Here is a 19178-nt window from a genome sequence, read left to right on the forward strand (position 1 = left end):
GGCTCTACAGCTTAGAAACGGGGATGAGCACTGTGTCCTAAAGTCAGACACGACTGGCCTAAATGTCAAGGGGAACCTTTACCTTTACGTTACCATCACACTGGCATTAAAGCATAATAGGATTCTGACCACTATATTATATATTAATTATCACTTAATATATTGATTATACAGTGTGCTATAGTGAATAAAGTGAAGAACTAGGACTTAGAAGACCCAGGTTCAAATCTGCACTCAACCATGGAAACTTACTGGGCTTTGCCAGTTCCACTCTACAAACCCATTCCAACTTGACAACACATAACACACAAATTCATTGTTTATTTCTTTTGGAAGTCCACTATTTGAAAAACAAAAGCTGGGTATAAATGTATTAATGAATTAAAGTAAGTATTAAGAGCTACTGAAAGCTTCAGCCTCTGTGTCCCATCAATAGCAACTCCCTTCTCTAGATGATGTTATTCAATTAGAATTTGATACATGATAAAAGTATCATGTGTTGCAACGTCAATCCAATACATATTCAATCCATTTAAAAACTATTTTGGTTTATGAATGTGGGATATTTTGCTTCTGTGTCTATGATGCAAAACACTAGGAAATGGCCTGACATTGCTGTGCAATATCAAATGAACTAAACTTCAATAACAATCGTACACACACTTATCTGAATCTAAATTACAATGAATTCAATGCAGCCTACATCTAAGTGGATATCTGAAATATTCCTGTGGCTTCTTACCAATTAAATTATAGTGGGTAGATGTTTTGTTGGCTTTCATGTATTTAAGAAGGCAAGTCTAACATCAGAAAAAGTCACAAAAATACATTGGTTTATGAGGTGCAGCCATTATTAAAAGAGTGGTAGTAGGAAATAGCATTGTCTGATTTTCTCATTAACTAGCATACAGTTTGTTAGTCTCCTGTTCAGCTCTTGGCAGGTATATTTTATTCATGCATGTATGAACTTTCGCTTTTACAACATGCCAGTTGGTTTTTCATATATTTATTTGTGTCTTGGGCCCAGTTTGCACGATCATTTAACAACATCACCATTATGAATCGGTCTTTTCATGTCTAATCAGTTGTTAAGTAGTTACGGGTTGAAATATAATGAGCAAGTACAACCTCGTGATGTTATACTCGTATAATCGATCATTATTGCTTCATTACCCCTGCATTTTATGTTGTTATTGGGACCTCACTATTTCAAGTAATTTCTTTTCACCTCCCCTGCACCCCAACTGCTCGCTCTTAATCAAAACACAGAGATTGTGCTTAACCCCACATTTTACCATATCTGAGATTAGCCAACAACCACCATAGTGGTACCTGTGAAAAATTAATCATATGCATAAAATACCAAAGGAATGTTTAGAAATATCATGGCCCCAATCCAACATCTTGCCTCAAACTGAGATTACTCTTTGAATTATTTGCTGTTAACTTTGTTGTTGTTGTTTAGTCATTAAGTTGTGTCTGACTCTTTGTGACCCCATGGACCAGAGCACAACAGGCCCTCCTGTATTCCACTGCCTCCCAGAGTTGGGTCAAATTCATGTTGGTAGCTTTGGTGACACTGTCCAACCATCTCATCCTCTATCGTACCCTTCTCCTCTTGCCCTCACACTTTCCCAACATCAGGGTCTTTTCCAGGGAGTCTACTCTTCTCATGAGATGGTCAAAGTATTGGAGCCTCAGCTTCAGGGTCTGTCCTTCCAGTGAGCACTCAGGGTTGATTTCCTTCAAAATGGACAGGTTTGATCTCTTTGCAGTCCAGGGGACTCTGAAGAGTCTCGTCCTGCACCACAATTCAAAAGCATCAATTCTTCGGGGGTCTGCTTTTTTTATGTTGCAGCTCTCACTCCCATACATTACTACTGGAAAAAACCATAGGTTTGACTATGTGGACCTTTGTCGGCAAGGTGATGTCTCTGCTTTTTAAAATGCTATTGAGGTTTCTCATCACTTTCCTCCCAAGAAGCAGGAGTCTTTTAATTTTGGGGCTGCTGTCACTGTCTGCAGTGATCATGGAGCCCAACACAGTAAAATCTGTCACTACCTCCATATCTTCTCCTTCTATTTGCCAGGAGGTGATGGGACCAGTGGCCATGATCTTAGGGTTTTTTTTATGTTGAGCTTCAGACCATTTTTATGCTCTCCTCCTTCACCCTCTTTATGAGGTTCTTTAATTCCTCCTCACTTTCTGCCATCAGAGTCGTATTGTCTGCATATCTCAGGTTATTGATATTTCTTCCAGCAATCTTAATTCCATTTTGGGATTCATCCAGTCCAGCCTTTCATTGTTAACTTACCACTGATTAATTTAATGAGGTTGAAATCCTAATACGTTGAACTAGAGTAGGCCCATTGAATCAGTGGTGATTTGGTGAGTTCACTTCTCATAAGTTGTGTATATTCAAATAGCCCTAATCTAACAACAACAAAAAGTTCAAACTAATTATGTTAAGCAACAATATTTCAGCCAATGTGCACTTCAGTTGGAACTAGTACTTGGGTTTAGGTTCTTAAATTTTTAAATAGACACTTATTATATTCTAATATAAATTGCTTATTGTATTATTACTTTATTTATATAACAGGGGCCCCACATTACCATAAACTAAATTTTAAGATAGAATACTGAGAGTAGCTATTGATTTTACAGTATATACTTATACTAATTATATAATAGCACTGACTGAAGTAACAAGGAACTGCTACACTTCACTGAGTTTCTAGGTAGGAAAAGAAATAGCATAGCAAGCAACACTGGTGAAGTTCCTTTGTCAGGTGGGTCTAAATCCTGAGCATCCATCTCCACCAGCTGCAACTGCTATCAGGGCTCATATACCTGTATAAAGGTGTTTTTGTACGCTGCTTCAAATGACAAGATGGACCAAGTGAAATTGTGCACCATGTCTCCGCTCTTACCCATTCCTCATCCTTCTGGCTTCTTCAGTGCAACTAAAACATTGGAGCCATCATGCCACTTGAGACTAAGAAAGGAGTGGAGCACCAGCACTGTAACTAATGAACTTTCTTATTGCACAAGGCCAGGGAGCAATGGGGCAGAGCCAAGGGGAGAAAGCCTTCTCCAGTGCTTTCTCTGACTTCTGCTCCAATCATGGGTTTTGTCTTTAAAATCTTAGGAGTGGGATGCTATTGAACAGGCAACCTTAATCACCAGGGTTTTCAGTCCTGAAGACATTGTGCAATAGGCATCTAGCATGCTCACAACAGCATTGTAGAAGATCAGGAGCAAGGCTATCATTTTCCAGGTTTTAAAACACACTTTAAAATGGTGCAATCTGATCTAGGTTCACTCAAATGCAAGTCAATGGAGCTTACTGTCATTTTGTTTCAGTTTGGGGGGGAGGGAAATGACTGCTTCTGTTACTACATGAAGATAGCCACCTCTTTAATCCATTTGCACCGTTCAAGGAAAGCATAGCATCCTGCCCTGTCTTCCCAAGGACATGTGTGTTCTATTTGACTGGAGTGGATAAAGATCATAGCAGCTTCCTTTCATACAAGCTGCTCTGATCCTTAACCACTCCAGTCAATGTGAAGCTGTTTTTAAAGAGAAGGAAAGCAAAGTTAGATCCAGAAACATTCAGTTTCAGGTCAAAGAGTCTGATGGCTGAATATCTTCTTGAGAGACCTACAGAATATTATAAATTTCTAGGGAAAAATCAGAAGCCTGTTTTCTTCACATCTGGCATTTATCCCAATTAAGGGTTAATTCCAGAATGAACCAGAGGGGGAAAATGCATCCTGTACAATTCCCTCTCTTATTTTGGATATCTATTGAGTTCTTTGCCCCATGTACAAAATCGCATGTTCAGAAAGATCTCTGTTTTTCTTCTGTTTATTGAACAAGCATGTGCAAGCAGATATATGTGCATAATATTGTTCTCTATCTATTGAATATCTAAAATTTGTAACTACAAAACTTAATACAACATTTTAGAAATATTACTATGAGAACTTAATAAGAAGAATGGAAAATAAAAATACTCTAACCAAATTCAATAAGATGCCTCAGAGTGTAGTTAAAAGACTTCAGGCAAAGTGATAAAATATTTAACAAATTTAAAAAGTACTTCAAAAGTATATTGCCTAAGTTAGAAAAAACTCTCAGTTAAATCACATGTATGCAAACATCTTAACAAATTATCTAATTAACAGACCAGAGTATGGGCATAATGTTGCAGGATTCGTATGGCAGCCCTGGTTAGAATCTTTTCAAGAGGCAAAGAATATCACAGAAAAAAAGAGACAAAGCTCCACAAATAGATTTATTGCCCCTTTAATTGGGAGTTTATAGAAGACTACATTATAATACATCTCTTCTCAGGCTTGCTATAAGACTAGAAATTGTGTTGGCTCAGAGAAAAGATTTTTTTAAAACCTCATCCAACTAAACAGCCATGGAGTCTTGCATTAATGGAAAAACTGGCACAAAAAGTGAAAGTGACAAGAAAACAGTGGAAGTCATGATGTGTTCTCTGAAATCTGGCATCCTTTATTTCATATATGAATGATAATGTATATGTATATGCTCTTCCAACTTGCCATGCAGCCTTCTGAAAAGACATCACAGACTGTGACAATATCGTATATTATTTCAGGAACTTCTTTTCTCTGCAACCTTTCTAATTGTTGCTGTCAACTGTTGTGTTTAGTGGTTTTATGAATTATTTGTTGTTTCTTTGCAACACATTTAGAACTTTAAAAAATACAAAATTTAAAAAGAGTAAGTATAAGTTAAACAAAGCCTGCCTGCTCTTTTGATCACTCTTTGAAGTATTTAAAGAAAGGGACCAAGATTCCCCAAGATTTCTTGGTTTTCCACACACCCATTCAACTGAAATAGCTATTTCTACTATTCCTAGGATGTGGCTGAGTGACAGACGTAGGTAATTTTCATGAACCTGATGTGCTGTTTATGTATTTTACTCTTTTGATGTTGTTTAGTCATTAAGTCATGTCCGACTCTTTGTGACCCCATGTACCAGAGCAAGCCAGGCCTTCCTGTTTTCCACTGCCTCCCAGAGTTGGGTCAAATTCATGTTGGTAGCTTTGGTGACACTGTCCAACCATCTCATCCTCTGTTGTCCCCTTCTCCTCTTGCCTTCACACTTTCCCAACATCAAGATCTTTTCCATGGAGTCTCCTCTTCTCACAAGATGGCCAAAGTATTGGAGCCTCAACTTCAGGATCTGTCCTTCCAGTGCACACTCAGGGTTGATTTCCTTTAGAACAGATAGGTTTGTTCTCCTTGCAGTCGAGGGGACTCTAAAGAGTCTCCTCCAGCACCACAATACAAAAACATCAATTCTTCGGTGGTCAGCCTTCTTTATGGTCCAGCTCCCACTCCCATACATCGCTACTGGCAGACAGATGGGAGCAGCAGATAGCCACTGATGGGTGGGAAATGTGTCAACAGCATGGGGCACCCCAGAGTTGTCTGAGTGAGCACAGTCTTGAAGTAGCTGTTAAAAGAATGAAAGAAGCAAAACCACAGGGCAGCAGACTGAAACATGGCATACATAGGAGAATCCTGCTGACTTTTAAGTTTTTAACTTTGTTGCCCAACCTCACGTACTAAACCCTTATGTTTACATTTAGTGATAGTCTAAAAACAGACATTGTTTTAAAAAACTGAAGTTTAAAAACTTAAGTTTAGTGGATTCTTCTTCAAACTTGTAATACATACAAATTCTAGGGAAATATGCATATGGACAATAATTGAAAATGAGGTGCTATTAACAATTTTATTACTCATTAGTTTCAATTTGCAATAATTTCTCCAAATCCTAAAAATATCTATTTCCCTGATTAATACAGATAATAGAGAAATTAACCTGGCTCCTTCCATGTAATTTTCTAAGAATTATATCAATATTTTTCAATTAATTGCCTTGACGAATTAAAATAAAAAGACATAATTAATGTTCCCTCCAATAATTTGAAAGGTGACATTTCCTACTTTTTTTTTGAACATTCTGTTTGGTATGTGAAGATTTCTGTTAATTACTAAGGGCCCTTCCAGATGAGCTGTTGTTTTGGATTAACTTTGAATCAAAGTTGGAATGTGATCCTTTTCGCCCATTGATCCAAATATGCTCACATCAAATTTCTATACCCATACTCAATATAATTCAATATAATCTAGGTAAGGAGTTTCCATACCATAAACTTCCTCCCTACCTTTCCCTTCTTCTTCCTCCTCCCCTCTCATACCTTTCCCATTTTCTGCCCTGTCTCCCCCCACTTTCTGTTTCCCACCCTTGAGGTTGCCTGATTTGTTAGGAGAAGCTTCCAGTTTGTGAGGATGGGAGTTCTGGTTTCTTCATGACATGGAGCCATTCACTTTTTGTTCTGTTCTGTTTTTGTTTTTGTAAAACAGTATGTTACATTGACCCTGGCAGGCATGAAGCAAAGGGCAAGAGGCAGATGTGCTGTGAAGAAAGCCCTCAGCGAGATCCCCATTTAAAAAGACAGCTAGAGGCAGCCCTGCTCCATCATGAGGAGAGCACTCAAACAGCTGACATCACAGGTGATGTTAGTGCGAGTTTTAATTTTGCATGCACCCATAGGACCCATGCATGTCTGAGAGAAAGGAACAGACAGGATAACAAATCTGGAAGGACACGGGCTGCAACTGAAGAAAAACCCAGTTCACAAGTGAGGGGAAATAATTCTAAAATGAAAGGCAAGGGGAAGGGAGCGATTCAAGACTCGAGTAACATCAAGTAGGTCTGTTAAATCAATGGGTAGCTGAACCTCCTCTTAAGTAGAATCAAATGCAGAATGTAGACAGGCTCTGTGACTACATTGACAAGTTACATCAGAGAAATTTGCCTTTGCTGCAGTTTGATTCACAGCCTGTTGTATGCTTCAGTTAGGATTAGGTGATCACACGGAGACTGGATTGTTTCAGTTTCAGTGTCCATACTGGTTCCTAAATCTGATGTGATTTGACCTATGCCACAGCTCAAAGTATCCCACCCTGTACTGATCCATGGCTTCCCTTTGTTTATTTTCATTGTAAAGTCAGTGCACTCTTTAAAGGGTTACATGGTGTTAGGGAAAATGGACAGTTTTCCAGAGTTCTCCATAATGTACAAACACATGCACTTATGTCATGAAAATAAAGTCGTCTGCTGTAGTTCACTGGACTTGTTTCTATTTCATATCAATTTCTATCTTTCCTTTTGTCCATGCAGATGTGGTCTAGTGCTAAACTATAGTTGTAGTTCTAGAAGAGGTAGCCATGCTAGTCTGTGCTAGCACATCAAGGCAAAAACAAAATAATTTTTTTTAAAAAAAAAGTAAAGAAGATAAAAATATTGTGGCATCTTAAAGACTGCTATATTTTAATGTGAGCTTTCATGGACAAGTCCACTTCTTCAGGTCATTTCACCAGTGAAATGGCATAACATGATTTTGATCACTGAATTAGTGAACCTATAGAAATCTTAACTTACCAAATTTTCATTTTTAACCAGCTCTACTATTTTGAGACTAACAGACTTCACTCTGGTATACATTGTGCCTCTTCTCACTCTATTGAAATTTTTCATTGTGTCATGATCCCTAAATGTGAACAACAGGAAAAAAGGGGCAAAAAGTAAGGTCTTCTACAGATTTGTCAAGTGAAATTAGAAAATTAACACATGCCTATACATGTGTGCAAGGTTATGTATTTATATTTTTTAAAAAAAGAATCAGTGCCTTAGCATACTTTGCAGGCAACAGTACCTAAAAATATAAAAGAGAGCTGCTTGAAGCACTTTCTGGGCAGTTTACAAGTTAATTTTGCAGGCTACAAATTGCCCCCCTCCCCCCACTGAGCTGGGTACTCATTTTACCAACCTGGGAAGGATAGAAGACTGAGTCAACCTTGAGCCAGCTAGCTGGGATTGAACCCTGAGTCGTGAGCACAGTTTTTTGCTGCAGTACAGCAGTTTAACCACTGCGCCACAAGGCTCCAACTTATGTATGTTGAATTATTCTATGCTCAATATCTAGTCTTGGTATCTGTGTACAAGTCTTACATAAAATCATGATTTGCTGATCAACAGGAACCGTTGTTCAATTTCATGCTATGCACTAGTTTTGCTGGGCAGTTTGTGAATTATTTGTGTTGGTTATGGCCAGCATCTTGTCAGGCACTAGTAGAGCATAATGCTCCTTTGACCCAGAAATGCAGAGTCTCACACTTACACCTGTAGTCCTCGAATGCAAACAGTGGTTAGGATCGGTTACGAACCTACTTTCATCAAAATGCCCTTTTACTAGAGGAGCCCTCTTATGCTGGCTGACATCAGAAAACTGCCACCGAAGGGAGCTGCTCTGCCAACTTATATCTGCCAGCAGAACTTCAACATGGGCAGAGGAGAGGAGAGGCAAAGGAGCAGCTGATTTTACTTCACACCCAAATCCCCTTTAGCCCAGGGACAGAACCACAACACCAGCACAATGTTGGGCCGAAGGGGTTGGATATAGAGTGGTCTATTGACCAGATAGGCAGGATATAAATAAAATAAATAAATAAATATAGCACAGATTCCGCTTGCCTAGCGATAGCTCAGTTGCATTCAGGGGATTCCTTATCAGACATGATGTGGCCCTGTGTTTTTTTGTTTGTTGCAAAAGAGATGGACACATTTTTAATCTTATTTTTCCCTCACATTTGAACTGAGTGACTCATGGTAAACTCAGATTTTTTTAAAAAAAGTGTATGTGTCTGTATGTGTTTTATTTAATCTCTGTGACTAGCAAGCGAGCACATAAAAATTAAGACAGTAGAATGAGTTTTGATGACACCTCATTCTTTCCAAGTAAATTCCAGCATGACTTGCATCCAAAAAGTAATTAGCCTACTACTGACTGTTCCATGTTGCCTTTATTGTGACCTTACTACACTTAATTTACCACTGGCAGATCTGAAAGGATTCTCTATTTAGCTTATTCTGCTCTCCTGAGAAGTCATTAGCTAGACTTGGCCAACTATTGGAATGGTAGATTGCTTTCCATAAATCACTTTTTTATCTTCAAGGAGCTGGGTATGTTGGCTGTCTTTGAGTGTCTGTTTTTATAGTTTTATTTATATGTTTGTTTCCTTTTGCTTTACAGATTGATATCCCAGTTCAGACATTCATTAATCCCAAGTACTTTGGTATGTGTAGGAGTTCACAAGGAATATTGTGCTTATTTTACTAAAGAGTAAGCGCCATTAAAAATGAAAGGACTTAAAAGTGAATTGCAATGCATCTTAGGCTGCACCAACTTGCTTCTCCAACTTCCAATCCTTGCCAGAAATGTAGATAATTGAACAACAACAATGACAACGACAACAACAATAAGACTGTGATGCTTTAATTAAATGATCTAGCTGTAAAGGTAAAGGTTCCCCTTGACAATTTTTGTCCAGTCGTGTTCAACTCTAGGGGGCGGTGCTCATCCCCGTTTCCAAGCCATAGAGCCAGCGTTTTGTCCAAAGACAATCTTCCGTGGTCACATGGCCAGTGCAACTTAGACACGGAACGCTGTTACCTTCCCACCGAGGTGGTTCCTATTTATCTACTCGCATTTGCATGCTTTCGAACCGCTAGGTTGGCGGGAGCTGGGACAAGTGACGGGCGCTCACTCCTTCACGTGGATTCGATCTTATGACGGCTTGGTCTTCTGACCCTGCAGCACAGGCTTCTGCGGTTTAGCCCACAGCGCCACCACGTCCTTGATCTAGCTGAGGTTATGGAAAAATGAGGCTGTGCCCAGCTGGCATTTGAAAACCAGTAAAAATTACTTGTGTACACAGCAAACAAGTATAATATTGGACTAAATAAATTTTAGAACATTTATATGGAAAAGTTATCGGTGGGAATTCTAAAAGTGAATTTGTTATTATTAATAAAGACCTTATTTTCCTCTGTTTTATTTCCATTCCAAAGGAAGCATCTGTGCCCAATCTCTTGCTTCTAAGACACTTTTGTGAATATCCGTTCTTATCAGTGGTTCACATAAGAGTTTATTTGACAGATCTAAATAGTATTTGAGTGGGTTCAGTCACATTCCCAGGGTTTAGTCTGAAATTTATTCAATAGCATCTTTCTCTTTGCCTTATAGGTGCAAAAAATAGAGGAGATAAAGGGTAGTCCAGCACCCAGAAAAGTGGTAGGCCACACCCATGCTATACCTAGCATTTTGGTCTCTCTCTCAAAAAAACCTGGGTGCCATAATAATACCTCAATCCATATACTCCTGGTGTGCAGACAGTACAGTGGGCCATTATGGTCTGCTCTGACTCCCACCACACCGTTCATCCCTGGGCATTGTCTCAACAATGAAGTGATTTTCAGTAACCTTCATTTTCCACAGAGTCCACCCCACCTGCAACAGAGCTTATCTATGGCTTAGACTTAAAAGATTAACCAATTGAGAATATTTAAGTGAGAAGTGTAATTATTCAGCAAGGTATGCAATTTTCCAGGGGGTGGGTGGGTTAAAATATCTGCCTGTGAGAAGCAGACTTGAATAATTTCCTGATTTAATGGAAAACTCCTGTGTTTGAGGTGCTGCATGACAAAGGTAATAATGCATAATGCAACAAGCTGAAGCAGTTATGTACTTCCAGAGAACGTGCCTTGACAATAGGTCAGAATGAAGAGCCTTTTAAAAAAGAAATTTGAACAAGAAACTTTACAAGAAATCTGCTCAAGTACTAAGTAATTTTGCCGATTTCCAAGAAACACATCCCCATGTATTCTCATTGAATAGATTTCAGGTCTTATTCTATGGTGCTAAGATTTTCTCACATTCAAATCACATTTTTAAAAAACCATCCTCAGATGTTTGAATTTCAAGATACTGGAAGTATAGAAGGAAAGAATATTGGTACAAGTCTTGTTCCTACACCTCTAGGAACTAGGACACAATGCTTTCTTCTGGAGATTATTAGGAGGCCAGTCAATAGACACAAATGTTCTTACCTATAAAATATTGCAGAAATATGATCAAGGAGGAAGAAACAGAGGAAGAAACTGGGTATTGGACGTGGGTAATAATTGTGGCTATGAATAATGATGTAGTTACGGGAAAGACCTTGCTTATAGTTTTCATAGGTCCATAGAAAAGAACTATGAAACTTGTCTCCAGTAGGCTTTGGCAAATCCAAAAGCAGGATATGAGTGCAATAGCACCCTGCAGTTCCTGTTGCTCAGCAACTGGCATACGGACATATACTCTACTGATAGTGAAGTTAATTATTTAATTAACAATCTTAGTAGCTTGACTCAAGCTACTGCTCTGGATTTTAGAACTACCCCCTCCCATCTCAGTCACCTTCCAGACACTAGCTTGAAAGAATTTGTAAAATTTATTAGAAGGGAGCAAAAAAGTAATGGGGTGGGGGGGGGAGGACAATTAAAAAAAACTGCAACTCAGTTCCAGATACAAAAGCAAATTGTGGGTACATACAAAATGGAGAAACACCAGAAAATAATGAACACTAAGTTTCCCTAATTCTAGGATGACACCTCATTTGTTCCCTGTCGTGTCTTTGCAAAAAATTTCCTTGTAAGTCAGGGAACAACCGTGAGTGGAGGGAACCTTGCCTGGAATCACTCTGTCCTGAAGCATGAAGAATGAAACAAATAAACCAGTTTCCCAAGTTTTTTTATACCAACAAATGATCCATTATCACCTGGACCGACTATTATGTAATTACTCTTAATCTGCTTTGACAGTTTTTATGTGCTTCTTTCCCAGTTTTGAAATCTCATACCCTTGGGCAAGGGAACATGCCAATTTCCTAACTCACAGATACAGACAATTGGTGACTGCTTTGATATACAAAGATAAAGTGTGAGGTATTAGGCTCCTCTTTGAAGTCCCCCAGGATTTTTTTTCCAGATTCTGCCTGTACAACACAAAGTTGTATCGATCAGCAGGGAGAACTATCACTCACTTTGAAGACATTGCAAGTGAGTATAAGGTGCAATTTTCCTCTGTCACTCTAACACTCCAAAAAGAGATTCACACCAAAGATATAGATTTTCTGTCATAAATAAGAAATAAAAAAAAAACGCTGTTCAGTCAAACTGTGGTACATGTGAAACCAGCATTTGCTTTCCATCTGTGGCCATCCAAGTGCCAAAAGACTTAGGGTACAACTACACTGGAAAGCTGAATCAGAACAATATAGTTTTGTTGCAATTTGATTCATAGACTGATTATGTTTGTTATCATAATCAGTGCTCACACAAGGGCTACAGAGAGTTCACTGTTAATACTGGACAAAAAGTGAGTTGCATTCCAGCCAAAAGCCCCCCTTCTTTCCTCTGGTCACGGCTAATCCTTTTATGGTTCACTATGAAACCACTTTCTCATTTAAAGCTTCAGACTACTACATTTCTCAAAAAATTCTCCTTTATTCATTTTCTTCATGTGATTTTAAACTATTGGAATGATAAACTGTGAGCAGAAACCTGGTAATTCCTGTGTATTATTTGAAAATAAGGAAAAGAGTAAGAAATGTCAAGTGTAAGGTTGTCCCTGTTATGGAATTATTCTTATGTGTGCATTATGATGTATTTTGCAAATGTATTGTTCAAACTTTTAATATTCTGTACTCTTAGATTGCAAATTACCTTTCCATGTTATTTCTCTATAGAAAGTGTTTTGAGAAATATAGCAATCTGAAATGTAGTAGTCTGAAACTTTAAATGAGAAAGCAGCTTCACAGCAAACCATAAAAGGATCAACTGAAGTGGGATTATTTTCAGACCTGTCAGTTAAGTAATTAACAGCACTAAGCTTTTGCTTCACAACAAAAGGGCCTTCCCACATGATCTGAAGCTTTGCAAGTATGTATCATAACAATACATACTTGTAAAGTATGGGGGAAAGCCTTTTTAAATTGTTCCGGTTTGAAAAAGCAGAAGCCCCCCAGGGACAGAGAAAAAAGCTGCTCTGAGAGCAGAGAGGCCTGTACCAATTTGAGCCAGCCTTTCACCATGCAATTAGTAAAAAATACTTTGAATTTACCTATTTTATAAGAGGAACAAATCTCGTGATATTTGACCATGTAGTTGCACTCTTAGAAGGATAATTTGTGATAATGCCTAACCATTATTCTTCAGAGCAATTTTATATTCTCTTGTTGTATAGCCTTATTGATGCCTTATAGTTTTACATAACCTGCTTTTCAAACTGACAACCTCACTCCATGCTGGGAAAAGGCTAATGGCTTGCAGAATCAGTAGTGATGAGGTCCCTGGTTAAATGGAAGGAGTCAGACATCCAGAAACTGTCAAGGAAATCCAGCACCCTGGAACACTAATTGCTTTCAACCAGAGAGGGGAGTGGGGGGGGGAAGTATCTTCAAGTTTCAGATGTGGAGTGGCAATGTAATGGAAGAACATGTTTACTCTGTTGTTAACTGTAGAATGTTAGCAATTTTGTCCTCTTAACTAAATAATTCCAAGGCGAAGCTGCTCCTGAGCTGTATGGTATTTGCAATGACTGCCAAGAATATATGACAACTTTATAGAGATATTTAGTAAATTTAATTCACTTTTAAACAGTTGTGTGATCTCTCTGTTCCAAAAAGAAAGGAAGGAAGTTCCCCCAGAGTTGAGAGACATCAGGAAAGAAGCAGTGGGTTAACTTCAACACCTGTCTTCAACCATCAGTAGGCAGATTAGAATATAAAAGGGCCTTAATGGGAGTTTATTCTCTCTGTTGCAAAGTAGTCTATAAAATGAGGGTGGCATGAGTCATCTGTATTTCAATTAAAAATGAAAGTGGTGTATAAAACAGGATGTATCTGAGACCTAATCAGGTTAGAATCAAGAGAAAAAACGATTTACAGAAATCAATTACTCCCTCTCCTGCTGTATAGTCCCAACACTAGGCATTGAAAGAAGTATGCCGAATACTCATCCTGTTTGGTAAGGCTCACTGAACTGGTGTTGCTTTTAGAAACGTTCGCTTTGTAAGATACCGTGGAGTCTCGACTTACGGTTGGTACTTCTCTAGGCGCAAAGTTTCACTTCGACTTGAGGCTGGAGAATTGACCTATGGACCAGAAGAGGGAGGCGGGGAAAGCGCCAAATTCAAATTTGGTGCTTTCCCCGCCTCCTCCTTCCTGTCCGTAGGCCGCGGATCTGCCTCCAGATGCCTTCCAGGGCTTCTCCGCCACCATGGGAGGCTTCTCAGAGGTCCCTCCCCACCGCCGATAGTGCTTTGGAGGCCCAGTCTACTGCCTGGGAAAGCCTGGTAGACCGGGCCTACCGGGTGAAGCCCTCCCCTGGTAGGCACAGTCCACCCTGAGAAAGCCTGCATCAGTGGGGGGGGGGACCTCTGGAGGCCTTCCTCGTCACCATGGAAGGCTTCTCGGAGGTCCACCATCACCACTAAGAGTGCTTCGGAGGCACTATCGGTAGGGGGACCTCCAAGATGCCTCCCATGGCAGCGGAGAAGCCCTGGAAGGTATCTGGAGGTCCCATGCTGCTGGGAGCCACGCCACGCCAGAGGATCCCAGCCATTCTCTGACTCCCGGGAGTCTGAGCATGGCCAGGATTGCCCAATGCGGCTTGGCTCCCAGCGGTGGTGGCGGACCTCCGGGTGCCTTCCAGGGCTTTTCTTCCACCATGGGAGGCATCTCGGAGGTCTCCCCCACTGCCAATAGTGCCTCCAAAGCACTATCGGCAGTGGGGGAGGACCTCTGTGAAGCCTCCCATGGTGACGAGGAAGGCTTCCAGAGGTCCCTCCCGCCGACACAGGTTTTCCCAGGGTGGGCTGGGCCTACCAGGGGAGGGCTTCTCCCGGTAGGCCTGGTCTACCGGGCTTTCCCAGGCAGTAGATCAGGCCTACCGGGGGAAGCCCTCCCCTGGTAGGCCCAGTCCACTCTGGGAAAGCCTGTGGCGGTGGGGGTGGGGCAGCTCCGAGAGGCCTCCGGCAGTGATGCCGAAGCCCTCAGAGTCTTTTGGCAGTGGCGATGATGGCAGCGGGGGACCCCTGGAAGGCTTCAGAAAGGTAAGTTCCCTTTAATTTTTATTTTATTTATTTATTTATTTATTTATTTATTTATTTTTGTAGGGGTGGGCGTGTTTTCTTGGGCCGGGTACAGATTAAGTAGTTTTCAATGCATTCCTATGGGGAATGCATTTTCCATCTACGGACTTTTCAACCTGGACCCCGTTCCAATACAGATTAGTTCCGTAGGTTGAGGGTCCACTGTACCCATCTACAAACAGTAGAGCAATCCTACCCTTCATTGATGGTGATAGAACACCATCAATGAGCAACATCTACATTCTTTGACTTGCATTCCACTGTGGGGAGAGTGAGCAATAAGGATCAGTATTTTTTTTAAAAAAAAACAACAACAACAACTCTGCAATAGAAGAGAAGCATACTAGCTCTAGTGTTGTATCAGTTGCTCAGGAGCAACATGAAATGAATGCTCTTGAGATGCTGCATCTCTGTATCTATGCATTATACTCTTTTTCCTCACAGTCTTCTCATGACCAGTGCCTACATCTACAGATGGCAGCAGATTGCCTCTGGTAGCATAAGTGTCATCCTGCTGGCATACCTCTATTTCAGCTAGCGACATAGTACTTTTGAGGCTCTGATGCTCGTCAGCTATTTTACTGGTAAGAGCATATTTGCTTCTAAAATTATGCAGTCTTAAAGGGGAGCATTGTCATAATCACTTAGTTTTTAAAAAAATCTTTAAAACGATAGTATTCACTGGTGATTATTACTGAATAGTCAAGGCTAGGAAGAGAATTTCTAATGAATTATGGAAATGTGTGCCTAATGCCTTTTAGGGGAAGAAAAGTGCTGTCTAGGCAGGAGATCCTGGAGAGTTACAAATTTAACAGTTGCTTTTGCTAGATAGCGGCAATTTTAAGTTGAAACTCTAGTTTTCATGATAAAAATAGGTGTGTGGTTTTTCCTCAATTTGCATTTCTCATTTACATGGGAATGAGCTGTGAGAGCTGTGTTCAGAAATGCTTTGTATTAAATGCAAGAATAGATTTCCTGGTAGACAGCTTGAGGGAAACAAGACAGACAGGGGAGAAATTGAGGGAGAGATGTATCCTGAGAGAGCCTAAGAAGAAAGAAATGTCTTCACTGTTGGGGTCTGACACACAGTCCATTCTCAGGGATGGCATAATGTTGCTCATGGAGTACCATGCATCACCTGGAAATGCTTCACTGTGGAGGGTACTTGTGTAATTAGCTCACAAACTTCAAAACACAGAACACTCTGATTACTTTTCTTTTTAAGGGCATCTTACATCTCCAATGAAACTTCAGAAGCAAAAAAACCAAAGCAAAACATGTATGTACACACAAAAATGGAAACTCAGTTGCAACTTTGAAGCATTAATATGTTCACCTTAATTCTCTTCCTTAGCAGAACAACATAATCAAAAACAGTAAAATATCTGAGATCATATAATTGGTACACAATTAATTATCTGTTGTACACTTTTTGAATTGCATTTTGTATATTTTAGCCATATAATATGTTTTATGAGCTGGTCCCCCGACCATAATAAATAAATTCATTCAGTAAAATATCTGAGACCAAAACCAGTCACCTGCCTAATGGGAAGAACAAACCCAAACAAGGAGAAAGGGCTTTTTTATTTGAGGAGTACAGATGGTCATGAATCAGTTCATAAAGGTGACAGAACTGATGCTGCTCCTCCTCTCTCCTGCCTGTTCCAGTTCAAACAGCTACTCACTGGGACCAGCTTGCTTGCTTTTTCCACCTCCTCAGCTAATCTCCCAGGCACCAGCAAGAGCACAGACATCTGTGCCCTACGCTTTTGCCTGAGTGGGAGATCAGCCAAAAAGGTGGAGCGAAGAAGCCTGAAATGTAGCCAGAACTGGAAGATCAGTTGAGGAGGTGGGAAAAACAAGCAAGCTGGGTGTGGTGAGCAGTTGTTTGAGTCAGAGGAGATGGGGAAGAGGAGCCTTTACAAACTGGGATGAATTGGTTCAAACAGGTTTACACCCATCTCGATTGAGGAGGCATTCAAACAGTTTAATGACTTTTCAAAGACTTGTGTTGAAGGATGGAATTGCCTGTCCTTTTTTTTTTTACTCGATTACAGTGGACCCTTGACTTACAGACAGCTTGACTTACAGACTTTTTGAGTTACAGACTTCTCTGGCCGCAAAATTTAGGTTTGACTTGCAGACTGAGATTTGATTTACAGACCAGAAAAAAAACCAAAATGGAACAAAAACGGCCTGTTACGGGATTAATCGCTTTTCAATGCACTGTAGGTCAATGGAGACTTGACTTACAGACTTTTTGACTCGAGAACCGCCTTCCAATACGGATTAAGTTCTCAAGTCAAGACCCCACTGTATGTTAAATTGTTTTTAATTCATTAATGTCTTAATATTATCATTAGTTGAATAGCATTTTAACAACAATACCTTGTACTTAAAATTAACATTTATTTGTACATCCAAAATATTCTCCCATATGTTACAATGACATAACAGAAATTATGTGGCCTGCAGTGATAGAATGACGCCAGTTAAGGAGTCCCTGCTTTGATTTCTCGTTGATTAAACTTAATTTCATTGCATGTAAGTTAGGTGAGTTCACACACAATCCAGAACTGAAGTAAAGACGGTCTAATAATTTAGTATTAACCTAATTCATGCAAGAATCCACATGGCACCACCTGTACATTCCAATTATTGAGGAATTAGGGAAGCCTTAGATTGTTGTCATAGTATAATAAATGTATCACTCGTAGCTGCTTTGCCAGCAATTTTGTGGAGTTGTAAGGAAAAAAGAAAGATTTATGCTGCTATTTTGATAGCTCTTTTGCATTTTGGAATAGTCTTCTTCTTTCTCTCATTTTGCTTAATCCACTAAACTTACACTGAAATACTCTTAACCAGTTAGGCTTGAGAGGATATGTGTGACTGTGGAAGAATCATTGTTGCTAAAACAGAAGAAATTTTTTCTGCATGCATTTCACTCTCTAAATATTAAACCAAATAGTCTTGGCTACACCTGTGGGGAACAAAAACGCACACCATGCCGAATGGATGAATGTTGGAGGGTGTCTCTCACCAGGACAAAACTCTAGCTAGACCATCTGGAAGTCACTTAATAGACTTCAAAATTAAGTAGGAAGATCAAAGAATGCTCACCTGAAATGGGGCTACTTGAATAGAGAACAAATTTTCTGTGACTGTGGAGAAATTTAGTCAACGGAGCACTTATTTGCATCCTATTTATGCATCACCACATGTACAATAGAAGATCTAGCAAATGGCCAAGATAATGCTACTGACCACTTCTGGCCAAATATAATCTAATTGTAACATTTAATTAGTTTCTAATTTTGCCCATATTTCATATATGTCTGTAATTTTAAACTTTGCAAGGTTCTGAAATAAATAAAGAAGAAAGATGGGCTTTGCATTGATAGGTTGCATAATTAGGGTGTTGCACAGCATCTTCCTCCTGATAAAAGTTGATTTTGCCTCTCCCATTCACAAAATCAATGTGTATTTAATGAAGATCTGGAAACAAACATAATGTCATGGATCTGGTGGACAATAAGGGTTGGAATGTCTCCTAAAGGATACAGGGTGGGTAGGTGTGTGGACACAGAATGTGGGGTCCATATGTCCCTATGAGGAATTATTCTCTCTACAAAGTTACGTTTATATGGGTAGAGAGCACTGTCACACATTCTGAGCCCACCTAGCTTTGGCTGTATGCTGTCTATGCTTTGGGAATGTATCTATGAAGAAAAAGTTAATTGGAAATACAGTGGTGCCTCGGCTTACAACCATAATCCATTCCAGAAGATGGATGTAACTCAAAATGGTCGTAAGTCAAAGCATGCATTCCCATAGGAATGCATGGGAACGCAATTAATTCATTCCAGCAAAAAAACAAAACAAAAAAGCCCCATAGAAACACGCTGGGGCTGGGGGAAAAAAAGCAAAACCCAAAAATAAACAGAGCAAGTTGGGACTGCCAAAAAAAAATCACCAAAAAACAAAACAACAAAACATCACAAAAACCCACACGGAACAGTTTTTAAAAAGGAAAAACAGTACCTTACCTTACCAGGCAGCCCAAAGCCTCCTCCAATGGCACTCAC

The sequence above is a fragment of the Pogona vitticeps genome, chromosome 3 (assembly GCF_051106095.1).
Source record: "Pogona vitticeps strain Pit_001003342236 chromosome 3, PviZW2.1, whole genome shotgun sequence".
In the NCBI taxonomy this organism is placed as follows: Eukaryota; Metazoa; Chordata; class Lepidosauria; order Squamata; family Agamidae; genus Pogona; species Pogona vitticeps.